The sequence below is a fragment of the Eurosta solidaginis genome, chromosome X (genome assembly GCF_040869045.1).
Source record: "Eurosta solidaginis isolate ZX-2024a chromosome X, ASM4086904v1, whole genome shotgun sequence".
NCBI classification, from domain to species: domain Eukaryota; kingdom Metazoa; phylum Arthropoda; class Insecta; order Diptera; family Tephritidae; genus Eurosta; species Eurosta solidaginis.
The window spans coordinates 178,356,233-178,369,198 of record NC_090324.1 but is presented as its reverse complement, the minus strand read 5'-3'; the positions used below and the strand labels follow the sequence as shown (position 1 = coordinate 178,369,198).

The following is a 12,966-nucleotide window of genomic DNA, read 5'->3' as shown; positions in this document are numbered from 1 at the left end:
TTCCAGGGTTACCCTAGGTTCTTTTTACAACACGGTGATTTTCCCTTACTTTGTCTCCACAGCTCTCAACTGAGTATGTAATGTTCGGTTACACCCGAACTTAGCGTTCCTTACTTGTTTTATTTCATTTTTTATGAAGGTATCCTCTATTCTATTGGAAATTTTCGTTTTGTGTCACACTTACATATTGCATATGTATTTATACAAAATTAAACTCGGTAAATCGCCAATTGCATTCCTAACGTGTGGTGTGAAATATGCTAAATTCCTTTAGCACATTTCTTCGTTTTTAACTAAAAGTTCGTGTTTTTTGAACTCTGACACTATTGAAATAAATGTGCGATATATGTATATGGGTGATATAGGCCTACTGGGGAACCGAGTACACAAAACTAACTTCGGTAGCGCGGCAACGGGGACCTTCCGGGTGGTGTGGAAAAAGCAATTTTTCAATTCAATTTCAAGTAGTTTCACCATAAATCTATGTCAATTTCATTTCATTTTACATACCTTCTATATTTTTGTTCAAGGAGCTCCATACAAAAACGTTATAATTACATTTGAAAAGTTTGTAGAAAATTAAAGAAAATACAATCTAAAAGAACAACGTCTTAGATCAACTTCAAAATTTTAATGAAAAATTTAAGTAAGTTAGACCAGTTTGCTGTATTTACAACACTGGATTCATAGACTGACTTGAAAAAATACAAGTTGGTCGAATTTCGACCACAGGCTATACTAGTATTTATTATTAGGCTAACATTGCTGGATTATTTGCCCGTTAATCGGATGTTTAGATCACATAACCCTAATTTGTTTATGTCGCTTACAGTTATGAAATTAATTTTATTTCAGTAAATATGTTTGCGTGAATAATATCAATGTTTTTGTTTGTTTTTCTTTTCATCCTAATTTATTCGGCTTTGTTATATCTTAGTATTTTATCGTTCAGAGACGATATATTATGGTAGATATGGTCATATATATTCATGAAATTTAATATAAATTAATTACGTACATAGATCTCAATGGAATACCAACATTAAATACCAGAATATTAGAATCTTCATATTTCCACAATGATAATATTAAAAACCAGAAAAAAATCTAAGTGCACTTATTGCGTTTTTATATGGAACTGTTCATTCATTTCACTTAATTTTTTTGCACTTTAAGTACTTTATTTTTTTTTCTTTCATTTTAAATTTTTTAATAAGCTCTGCCTTCTTTCTTATTACATATGATTTTTATTTTTCAATTCAATTTCAAGTATCTAATTTCACCATAATTCTATGTCAATTTCATTTGATTTGCATATTTTTTATATTTTTGTTTCAGGAGCTCCATACCAAAACGTTATAATTACAATTGAAAAGTTTGTAGAAAATATAAGAAAATGAAATCAAAAAGTATAACGTCTTAGATAAAATTCAAAATTTTAATGAAAAATTTAAGTAAGTTAGACCAGTTTTCTTTATTTCTACTCACTGCTTAACTATTAACGCATTATTGCACTACGCCTAACACTGGATACATAGTCTGAGTTGAAAAAAATACAAGTTGGTCGAATTTCGACCACAGGCGATACTAGTTATAATTAATGTTATTATTATTAAAATTAAATAAATTATCTATACTACTGTCTTTATGATTTGAATATAAATTATATTATATTGATATGTATACAAATACATATAAATTATTAATTTCCTCATCAATAAAATGAAATATATAATAGTAGTCATACAATATCTACAAAATGTCAGTCAGCTGCTTCAAATTCAAAGTGATGAATTTTTGAAAAGTGATAATTTAAATGACGAATTAAGCAAATTAATAAAAAGTTTGTTCCGATTAATACATGAATTCCATGAACCTGTTGCTTTAAAATATGTAGATCCATTATTAGAATTTGCAATTTTAAATGGCGCTTCAATATATTCATAAGCTTGAAAAATTGAAAAATAAATTCCTAATAAAATTTTAAGAAATAATCCTTGTCTAGTTTTTGAATAATTATTTTCTATTAATCTATGATGAGCTCATGTAACTGTAACTCCTGATGTTAATAAAGTAATAGTATTTAATAATGGAATTTGAATGCGATTAAAAGGTTTAATTCCTATAAGTGGTCATGAAATACCTAATTCAATTGATGGCGCTAATCTTCTATGAAAAAAGCTCAAAAAATTATGAAAAAAGATGATGAAAAAATTTTAAGGAATACCGTTATATAAATGGACCAAAAAATAGAAGGCAATTTTTCCCTTAATACAGACATCTCTTGTTGAATTATGACTAAAAAACTTTAACAATAGCTCTTGTAAAAGAATATTGGGTTTTAAAACTATAAAAGTGGGGCGCAATCTTTCAATTTAAGGCAAACCATGTACTTGGGATTAACTAATTGATTATTTAAAATTTAAACACGCACTCTACCTTTATAATTTTCAATCCCAAAATTCTTTTACAAGAGCTATTGTTAAAGTTTTTTAGTCAAAATTCAACAAGAAAATGTCTGTATTAAAGGAAAAATTGCCTTCTATTCTTAGGTCCATTTATATAAAGCTAGTCCTTAAAATTTTTTTATCATCTTTTTATTTTCAAGTTTTTAGTACTGCCTACAAAAAGGCAATTGCAACTTTGATTAGTAAATTAAGTAATTCCTAAGTGAAAATTCTTATCTTTAGTTATTTGTTCAAAATAGCAAGATTTAAGAGAATTAGTGGAATTTTCGCTGACAACACTGGCGAAAGCAACAGAATTACACCTCGCATCATAACAAGAGAATTCCACCTCGTTTGTCAGCTACTTAATTCGCACAGCTGAAAATCGTCATGAAATTCGCATACGCCGGAAAGTCTAAAAGAATCGTGGTGAAAGTCGCGTACGCCTAAAATTATGCAAGGACGTGCATTGAGTTGGGCCTTCAAAGAGGTGGAATTCTACAACGCCTACAACACTCAGGAGGCTAGCCATGAATGTATGGCCTAATCTTCTAAATAGTTCGACTTGTGCGTTACGTAGCTCAAATTTTTTGATCAAACATTGCACTGTCACCGAGTTTTAAACTATATTTGAGGTTTCAAGTCTCTAGATATCCAGGAAGTTAGTTAAAAATCGATTGCAAGATTCCCAATTTAAAATTAATTTTCTCAATATCTCTATCCATGCGCCACCTAGCGGAATTTTTTTTGATAAAATATTGCATTGTCACCGGGTTCTGACTTACGGCCTAAGTTTCATGTCTCTAGCTCATCGGGAAGTTACTCTAAAATCGATCGCAAGATTTCCCCGTTTTTAAAGGATTTGCAGTTATCTTGACTAGCGCGCCACCTAGCGAAACCTGTTTTCTATAAGTTGTATTGTCACTAGGCCTCTAACTAAGTGCCAAGTTTCAAGTCTCTAGCTGACCAGGAAGTTAGTTAAAAATGGATTGAAAGATTCCCAAATTAAAATTTGTTTTCTTACTATCTCGATCCGCGTGCCACCTAGCGAATTCCTTTTTGATCAAATGTTGCATTGTCACCGGGTTCTGACCCACGGCCCAAGTTTCAAGTCTCTAGCTCACCGGAAGTTACTCAAAAATCAATCGCACGATTCCCCTCGTTTTTCAGGGATTTGTAGTTATCTCAATTAGCACGCCACCTAGCGGAACTTTTTTTTCTATAAATTGTATTGTCACCGGGTCTCGAGCTATTTGCTAAGTTATGTCTCTAGGTAACCGGGAAGTTAGTTAAAAATGGATTGAATGATTCCCAAATTAAAATTTGTTTGCTTACTATCTCGATCCGCGTGCCACCTAGCGAATTCTTTTTGATCAAATGTTGCATTGTCACCGGGTTCTTACTAACGGCTTAAGTTTCATATCTCCAGCTCAACGGGAAGTTACTCAAAAGTCGATTGCAAAATTTCCCTCGTTTTTCAAGGATTTGTAGTTATCTCACTTAGCGCACCACCTAGCGGAATTTTGTTTTCTGTAAATTGTATTGTCACCGGGTTCTGACTTACGGCTCAAGTTTCATATCTCCAGCTACCGGGAAGTTACTCAAAAGCCAATTTCAAATTTCCCCTCGTTTTTCGAGGATTTGTAGTTATATCACTTAGCGCCACCTAGCGGAATTTTGTTTTCTGTAAAATGTATTGTCACCGGGTCTCGAACTATGTGCTAAGTTACAAGTCTCTATGTAACCGGGAAGTTAGTTAAAAATGGATTGAAAAATTCCCAAATAAAAATTAATTTTCCTAATATCTCGACCCGCGTGCCACCTAGCGAATACTTTTTGATCAAATGTTGCATTGTCATCGGGTTCTGACCCACGGCCCAAGTTTCAAGTCTCTAGCTCACCGGCAAGTTACTCAAAAATCGATCGCAAAATTCCCCTCGTTTTTCAGGGATTTGTAGTTATCTCAATTAGCATGCCACCTAGCGGAACTTTGTTCTCTATAAATTGTATTGTCACCGGTTCTCGAACTATGTGCTAAGCTAAAAGTCTCTAGGTAACCGGGAAGTTAGTTAAAAACGGATTGAAATTAAATGAATTTTCCTAATATCTCGATCCATGCGCCACCTAGCGGGATTTTTTTGATAAAATATTGCATTGTCACCGGGGTCTGACTTACAGTTCAAGTTTCATATCTCCAGCTCACCGGGAAGTTACTCAAAAACCGATTGCAAGATTCCCTGCGTTTTTTCAGGGATTTTCAGGGATTTTCGTTTATCTCGATTCGTCTGCCAACTGGCGGTATTTTGTTTTCCACGAATTGTATTGCCATATACTCGCAAACTATGTGCTAAGTTTCAAGTCCCTGGATGACCGAGAAGTTAGTTAAAAGTCCATCGCAAAATTTCCATTTTAAAATAAATTTTCTGTATATCTCGATCCGTGCGCCACCTAGCGAATTTTTTTTTCGCTTGCATTGTAATGTCTCTCAGATATGAACTATGTTCTAAGTATCAAGTATCTAGCTCAACGGGAAGTTACCGAAAAAGACTTTTCCGTGGGTCAAAAATTCGTATGGAAATGAGGGGACAAACATGAAAGCGACTTAATAGGTAATGAAATAAAAAATAAAATTTCTGATAAAATCAACAAAATTATTCCTCATCGTAATCCTAGTGTTAAAGATAATGTATGAAGTCCTTGAAATCTTATTTCTCGTGAAATATCACGTCATCATTGATAAACAGTTAAACTTGTAATAACGTTTTTTAATAAAAATAATGAAATAGTATATAGATGAAATCATTTTACTAATCCAGATATTGAAGTTATTGCTCCAATAGCTGCTGTTAAAGGTCAAGGACTAAAATATACTAAGTTAAATGGGTGATTTTTATGTGTTTTCGTTTTGTAAATTAAATTAACTAGTTTCTCTAGAATATAAAGTTCTTAATACTGCAAATACATAAGATTGAATAATTGCAACTGCTTATTCAATTATTAATAGTGCAGTTTGGCTAATTAATAATAATATAATTATATTATTAATAGAAGGTCCTATATTTCCTAATAAAGTTAATAATAAATGACCAGCAATTATATTAGCAGTTAATCGTACTGCTAATTCTAAATATAATACATTTAATTGAAAATATTAATAAAATTATTTAAAAAAAAAAAATTTTTAAGTTAAACGGCTAGCTGGAATGCTATCCAGTGCTACTACAGTTAGGGAATTTAACACCTACTCTGATAGCCAAGCGGCTAGCAAGGCCTTGAGCTCAACTACAGTGCTATCGAGGGTGGTCTGGGAATGCCTGACCTCGCTTGCGATTGTCAAGCGGATATCTTAGCCCGCATCGGTACAACAGAACCGGATGAAGATGGCTGTAGGGATTTCGGGATTCCGCTGGCCACCTGTGGATTGCTCCTCCATAGCTGGGCCTCGAGTCAGCTCAGCAAACGTTTGGCGGACACCACGTCTTGCAGGGTAGCAAGATCTTTCTGGCCGAAAGTGGATGGCAGGAGGTCTGCTGAAATAATTGGGTTCACTAAGGCTCACCTATCAATGGTCATTGGGGTTTTGACAGGGCACTGTCCCATGGGTATCCATGCGGTTCGTCTCAATATACTGGAAACTCCATCCTGCTGCAGCTGTATGGAGGATGATGAGGTGGAATCACCAAATGACTTTGTGCTTGATTGCCCAGCTTTTGCCAGAACTAGGCGAAAGTACTTCGGTCGCGACTCACTTGGATCTCCCGAGGATTTATCCAAAGATGAGATCGGTATAATTCGGAGCTTTATCGTTGCTACCCAACGATTCTCTAAGTAGCTAGATCTAAGTCACCGTTATTTTTGGTGTATGTGGTATCACAACGGACCTTCGTGTTGTCCAAGTGAGCTATCCTTATCAGGGCAGCTACAACCCAACCTATCCTATCCTATCCTAGCAATTACTTCACTAATAAATTAATTTAATAAAAAAAATTGTTAAATTTATAACATTAGTGTCAAACTAAAATTATTAATAATAAAATTTTAATATATTTTAATTCCACAAATAGCTGCTATTAGATGATTAATATTATTTTTAAACGGTTTTATTTAGCTTGACTTGACAGGCTGGTTGGCTGGCTGGCACGAATTTTGTAATTGAAATTTAAGTAACTTCCCGATAAGTTACAAGCTTGAAACTTGGAATATAGTTCAGAACCCGTTGACAATGCAATAATAAGAGAAAAAAATCGCCGCTAGGAGATAATCACAAAAATCGTATTTGTGGTCCGATTTGGCTCATAATTGGAACACATAATACATACACGAATAAAAAACGACCTATGAAAACAAATCGCCGCTAGGTGGCGCAAGGATCGAGATATTCACAATAATAAAAAAAAAAATTAAGTTAAACGGTTTTATTGAAAACAATATTTACATGAAGTAATAGTAATACTAAAAGCTAGAAAATAATAAGGTAGGTCCTAGGTACTAGTCATCACACTCCTCATCAATCTAGGGTGTTGATCAGACAATTAAATAAAAGCGTTGGACGTGTCAAATTTCTATTGATAATCATATATAAGACCAACTGAACCTTAATCAGGTTGTGCTACGCCTCACATTTTTAGAAATTTCACGCGCCCAACGCTTTTATCTAATTGTCTGATCAATACCCTAGATTGATGAGGAGTGCGATGACTAGTACCTATGACCTACCTAATTATTTTCTAGCTTTTAGTATTATTATTACTTCATGTAAGTATTGTTTTCAATAAAACCGTTTAACTAAAAATTTTTTTTTTAAATAATTTTATTAATATTTTCAATTAAATTTATTATATATTATTATATCGCAGCAACTTCCGCTTGGAATACACTGCAGTGATCAGCCAACTTAAACTTGCGGCTTAAATTTAGCTCTTGACAAAAGACCCCCCCACCAACCTTTCCATCCACCTTCGACCCATCCGTGAACATGTTAACCGGTCCCATGCCCCAGGTAATTCTTCTTCCCCACTCCTCTCTCTCTGGAATGACTGGTGTGAAGGTTGTATAGGGAGCAGTTATCTGCATACAATAGTCCGTTCTGTCCGGGATAAAGTCGAAACTGGTAAGAAGGCTAGAGTGTTCACGGTCAGAAAGTCCATATCCCATATCACGAAGCCTGACCACCGACATTGCCGCGGCCGCCTTTCCAGCAATATCTACTGGGTATATGTTCAGCATGACGTTCAGTGCCAAGGTAGGTGTTGTTCTGAGAGTGCCACTGATACCGATCAGTGCCGTCCGTTGCACTGACACTAACATTTTGGAGGTGCTCGCCGTGTCCAGTGCTTTCCACCAGACCAGCACCCCATATAGCAGAATCGGTTTGACCACCATTTCATAAAGCCATTGTACTACTCTTGGCGAGAGTCCCCATCTCTTTCCGATAGCCCCTCTGCAGCAGTACAAGGCAATGGCGGCCTTCCTGTGCCGATGTTCCACATTAGGTCTCCAGGGCAGTTTCTTGTCCAAAACAATCCCCAAATATTTAACCCTATCAGAAAGTACCAACGGTACCCTCCAATCGAGGGAGTTCTGAAATCGGGCAACTTAAATCTCCTTGTGAAAAGAACCAATTCCGTTTTTCCCGGGTTGACCGCCAATCCACATGATTCAGCCCACCTAGCCACAGTATCCAGGTAGCCCTGCAGAACATCGCGCACGGTGCCCAGAAATTTGCCTCTGACTAGAATAGCGAGGTCATCTGCATAGGCAACCACCCGATAACCATTGGCTTGCAGCTCCACAAGAAGCTTGTTGACTACCACAACCCAGAGGAGAGGAGATGGGACACCCCCCTGTGGCGCACCCCTGCACACCTTCCTCTTAATTATGGCCCCTCCCCACTCCGCTGCGACAGTTCTGCCGCATAGAAGGTTGCTAATAAATTCAACCAGAGCCGCCTCGACTCCTAAACCCGCCAGAGCTCTTTCGATTGCCCCAGGTAAGACATTGTTAAAAGCCCCCTCGTTGTCTATAAAGTCACCCAGAGCATACTCTTTGTGTTCTAGGGACCACTGTATTTGCTTTACAATCGAATGGAGAGCCGTTTCCGTCGATCTGCCCTTGCAGTACGCATGCTGTGAAGCCGACAATAACTCCCGAGGTATCCTTTCCCGTAGGTACATTTCAATCAACCGCTCAAACGTTTTAAGAAGAAACGACGAGAGACTGATTGGCCTGAAATCCTTAGGTGATACATGAGAGTTTCTGCCGGCCTTCGGAATGAAAATAACCCTCACCGTATACCAAGACTTCGGGATATAGTTAAGCCTGAGGCAGTTAGTATAGATGATGGCCAACCAGCAGCAGGAAATCCCCAAAGACTTTTGAAGTTGCGCAGGAATGATTCCATCCGGGCCCGGAGACTTATAGGGCTTGAACGACCCTATAGCCCAGGTTATTTGACTTTCCCGTATTGGAATGGCAGGCACTTCTGTAATTGCTAATTTACTATTAAGTGGTTTAAGGGAGCAATACTTGCTTTCAATCATCTAATGATGAATTATTTGTTTTAATTTAATAAAAAATTTTACGGGAATTCTTTCAATTACAATAGGTATAAAGCTATGATTAGTTCCACAAATTTAAGAACATTGTCCAAAAAATAATTCAGGACGATTAATTAGAAAATTAGTTTGACTTAATCGTCCTGGCGTTGCAACAGTTTTTACACAAAGAGCAAGAATTGTTCATGAATGAATTACAGCTGCTGCTGAAACTAAAATTCAAATTTGTGAATTTATTGGTAAAATTACTCGATTATCTACATCTAATAATCGAAAATTATTATTAATTATTTCATTTGTTGGAATTATATATGAATCAAATTCAATATTTATATAATCTGAATATTTATATTTTCAATATCATTGATGTCCAATAGATTTTAATGTTACTTATGGTTCATTAATTTCATGTAGTAGATATAGTAATCAAAGTGATGGAAAAGCAATAAATAATAATATAATTGTTGGAAGAATTGTTCAAATCGTTTCGATAGTTTGTCCATGTAATAAATTTCGATTTGTATATTTGTTAAAGAATAATATAAATATTAAATAACTAACTAATATTGTAATTATAATTAGAATTATTAATGTATGATCATGAAAGTAAGTTAATTGTTCTATTAAGGGTGATGCACTATCTTGAAGTCTGAAAGTGGTTCATGTTGTCTTTTAATTTCTAATAAAATTAATATATATGAAGCTTAAATCCATTGCACTAATCTGCCATATTAGAAATTCATTAATAAAGGTAATTCAGAAAATCTATGTTCTGCTGGAGGGGTATTTTGTAATCATTCAATTGAAGATCTAAATTGTATAGGATATAATGCAGTTCGTTTAGAAATTAAACTTTCGCAAATAATAAATAAAAATAATAAGATTCCTATTAATGAGCACCGTCAGAAAAAGAATACATTCAAAATGTACAAAAACATCAAAGAAATCTATAACCTCACAACCAACAAATACATAAGACGCTACCAACATACTACAAAGCGAGCACAAGACTAACAACATCAACAACATTTTTGGAGAGATGCAGACGAAGCGGCTTAACTCCGAACTTTATCTGCAACATAACTAAGAACATAATTTACCTCATCACCAATAATACAAGTAACAACAACACCCACAAGATTCTGCAACGTAGTGTCCGCATTTGTAGAGAAATCTACTTATAAATCAACTTATAAATATCAAGCATGAACTTATCAGAGAAAAGGAAAGAGAGGTAAATATATTAAGAACCCAAATTACTCAGTCTCTGGAGTGGAATCATTCTACTAAATTTTTTCGAAGTGAGGATATGTTAGTAAACAAACTCGCGGAATGTATCAAAAATACACAAATTAAAAAGTACGAAGAACTGGTAAGGAAACAAAGAGAAAGGTTAAATATTAGGGTGATTCCAGAATGGTTTCAAAATAAAACATCTTTAGAAATACCAAATGACATTCAGTGGCTTTTATCCTTAGGCCACAAGTATGCTCTTCCAACCCAAAATAAGGAGTTTCCACTTTTCCAGCATATTGGAGACGGGGAGAATATTATACATACTTTAGAAGAAAAGGAGAAACAGGAAATAGGAAGAAGCAATTTTACAAAGCTCATACACGAGCATCTTAATAAGAATACCTTGTCAACGCGAGATAAATTTATACAAAATACCCTACATTCCACAAGAAAGTTTCTTAAATGCAATAAAGATATTTTAATACTTCCGGTAAGTGGAATAATATAAAAGAACATATGTAATGTGCGATTTCAGAAATTTTAGTTTTTTTAAGCAGTTAATTTCGACATTCCCTCTTTTGGATTTGATCTTCACCCGAGACGGGCGTAAAAATCTCATCAACCTTTTTGGTAAGTAGGACATTTTTTGAAGTGTTAATTTTTATAAAAAAAAAAAAGTGTTTAGTAAATGCTAATTTAAATATTTTAATAAGTAAAAATAAAAATTTAGATATGTTAAAGCTTCCTTTAAAATGGGTTTGGTGTACATATGAAAAGTGTGCGAACATTTTTGTATATACATAAAACCTTATCTAAAGAAATGTTCTTTCGAGGCAAAGCAAAGCTTATGCCGAAATTATTTAATCAAAAACTCCATTAAATTTTACTGTTCAAAAATTTTGGTAGATTTCGAAACCAAAGATTCAAAAAAAAAATCCTTTCAACCCTCTTTTAGAAAGGTATACCTTAGTATAGGTTTCATTTTACTTTTTAGTAACTCCAAAAAAATATTTCTATTAAACTATAATAAAGAATTTTCAGAAACCGTAGATTATTCATGTGTGGGACATATGTTTGGTGGGAGAGAAACCGCTTGGGTACAGTTTCCACTCTCCTACCACAAGCTAAAACAATTTTTGCAAAAAATACCAACGAGAAGGCGAAAGAAGGGAGGAGATCGCCAGACAAACTAGTTTGAAACCATGCGGACAGAAGCCAATACACACCACGAGCATATGAATTCTATAAAAATCGAGTGCAGTTTTCTAATAAAAAAAAAAAAAAAAATTTTAATTAAAAAAATGTAATATATAAAATGAAAAAAGATATACACATATATATAAATTTGTTTAACAAGGCAAGAATCTGAATACGTCAGCAAAAAAAAAATCAAGAATAATTCCCAAGAAGTATAAAAAAAGGGAGAAAAGTGAGAATATTTCCATAATAAGGAAACCATAAGAAAACGTAAATTTTATTTAAATAAATAAAAAAATTAATATGTGAATGAATTGAAACAGAAAAATGAGAGAGTAAATTGATTAATGGTGGTAAAGAAGTAAAGTGGTAAGTGGTGTTTACATAGGGACATCTACAATTATTAGTGCTAAATAAGATGTCAGGGCAGGGAGGGATAAGAAGCACGAGCGCCATGTCACCTGGGCGGCTCGTAACTGAGAGAGGGAGGAGTTCTGGCCATAATTATACCCCTTTTTCTTTTAGCAGCGTTTTTTTTTGTTAGTTAGAGAGACTAGTGCATCAAATAAATTTTTTTGTGATAAATAAACAGGGACTCTGAAATAAAATGTAATGGGGTCTAGTGTTATGAGGAAAGGTCGCGAACGTGGGGCAAGAAAAGCAAGCCAAAAAAAAAATATATATATGTATACATTCTATATGTATACAGATACATAATAATTTGCAACTTTAACATCTATAACCATCATTTTGCTCCACAGTGGACTGGTTTCATTTTAGTAATACGTTTTTCATTTTCCATCGTTCCTACATGCTCTTTCTCGTGTATCTTTATTTATATATATCCTTAATTTCACATAAATATCTTGTTTAGTTCAAACGATTTTTTTTGTTTATATTAGAAATAAGTTTTGAATCCTAGCAGGATTATCGACTATGGGGCGTGTTTAAGACCCAGTAGAATCGACCGCCTGGCTCTTCTTAATTGTTTTCTTTTCTTGTTTAATCACCTTTAGCATACAATTCCTAAAAATCTATAAAGGAACATTGCGCCAAGTAGAAGTGAGTTTTGGAAATACTAAGTTATCGACTTTAGTTCATTATTTAGTCCAAAATCAACCCCTACTTAAAACAATGGACCACTGAAAGATATCTGTCAGCTATAGTCCAAGAAAACGCCAGCTAGAACTCCATCTCGTTCGATGTTCACTTACCCATCACGAACTTACCACCTTAAGAGTTATATTTTTTTAATTTTTTGAAATTTTTTGAAAACGATGCACTATGGCAGTAGTAAATAGCAATGAAAATCTTTCACTGGTGCCAGAAGGCTCAGACGCCGAAGGTAATATTTTTACCATCTGTCAACAAGACTTTAAATCAGATCAGGAAGTGCGTAAAACTTTACGTAACCATATATATCACAAAAAGTGTATCAGAAGTTGGTTATCCACTTCACAAGAATGACCGTATTGTAGAAGGGCTTGCAGTTTTCGCGAATTGCAAAAGACTACGATCGGTAAAAGTAATAA

General features: G+C 34.5%; 1 pseudogene; it reads right to left on the bottom strand.

Moving 5' to 3' along the window:
- Positions 1-1,714: 1,714 nt before the first annotated feature.
- LOC137235280 (cytochrome c oxidase subunit 3-like) lies at positions 1,715-12,652 on the bottom strand (annotated as a pseudogene).
- Between the last annotated feature and the right edge of the window lie 314 nt (positions 12,653-12,966).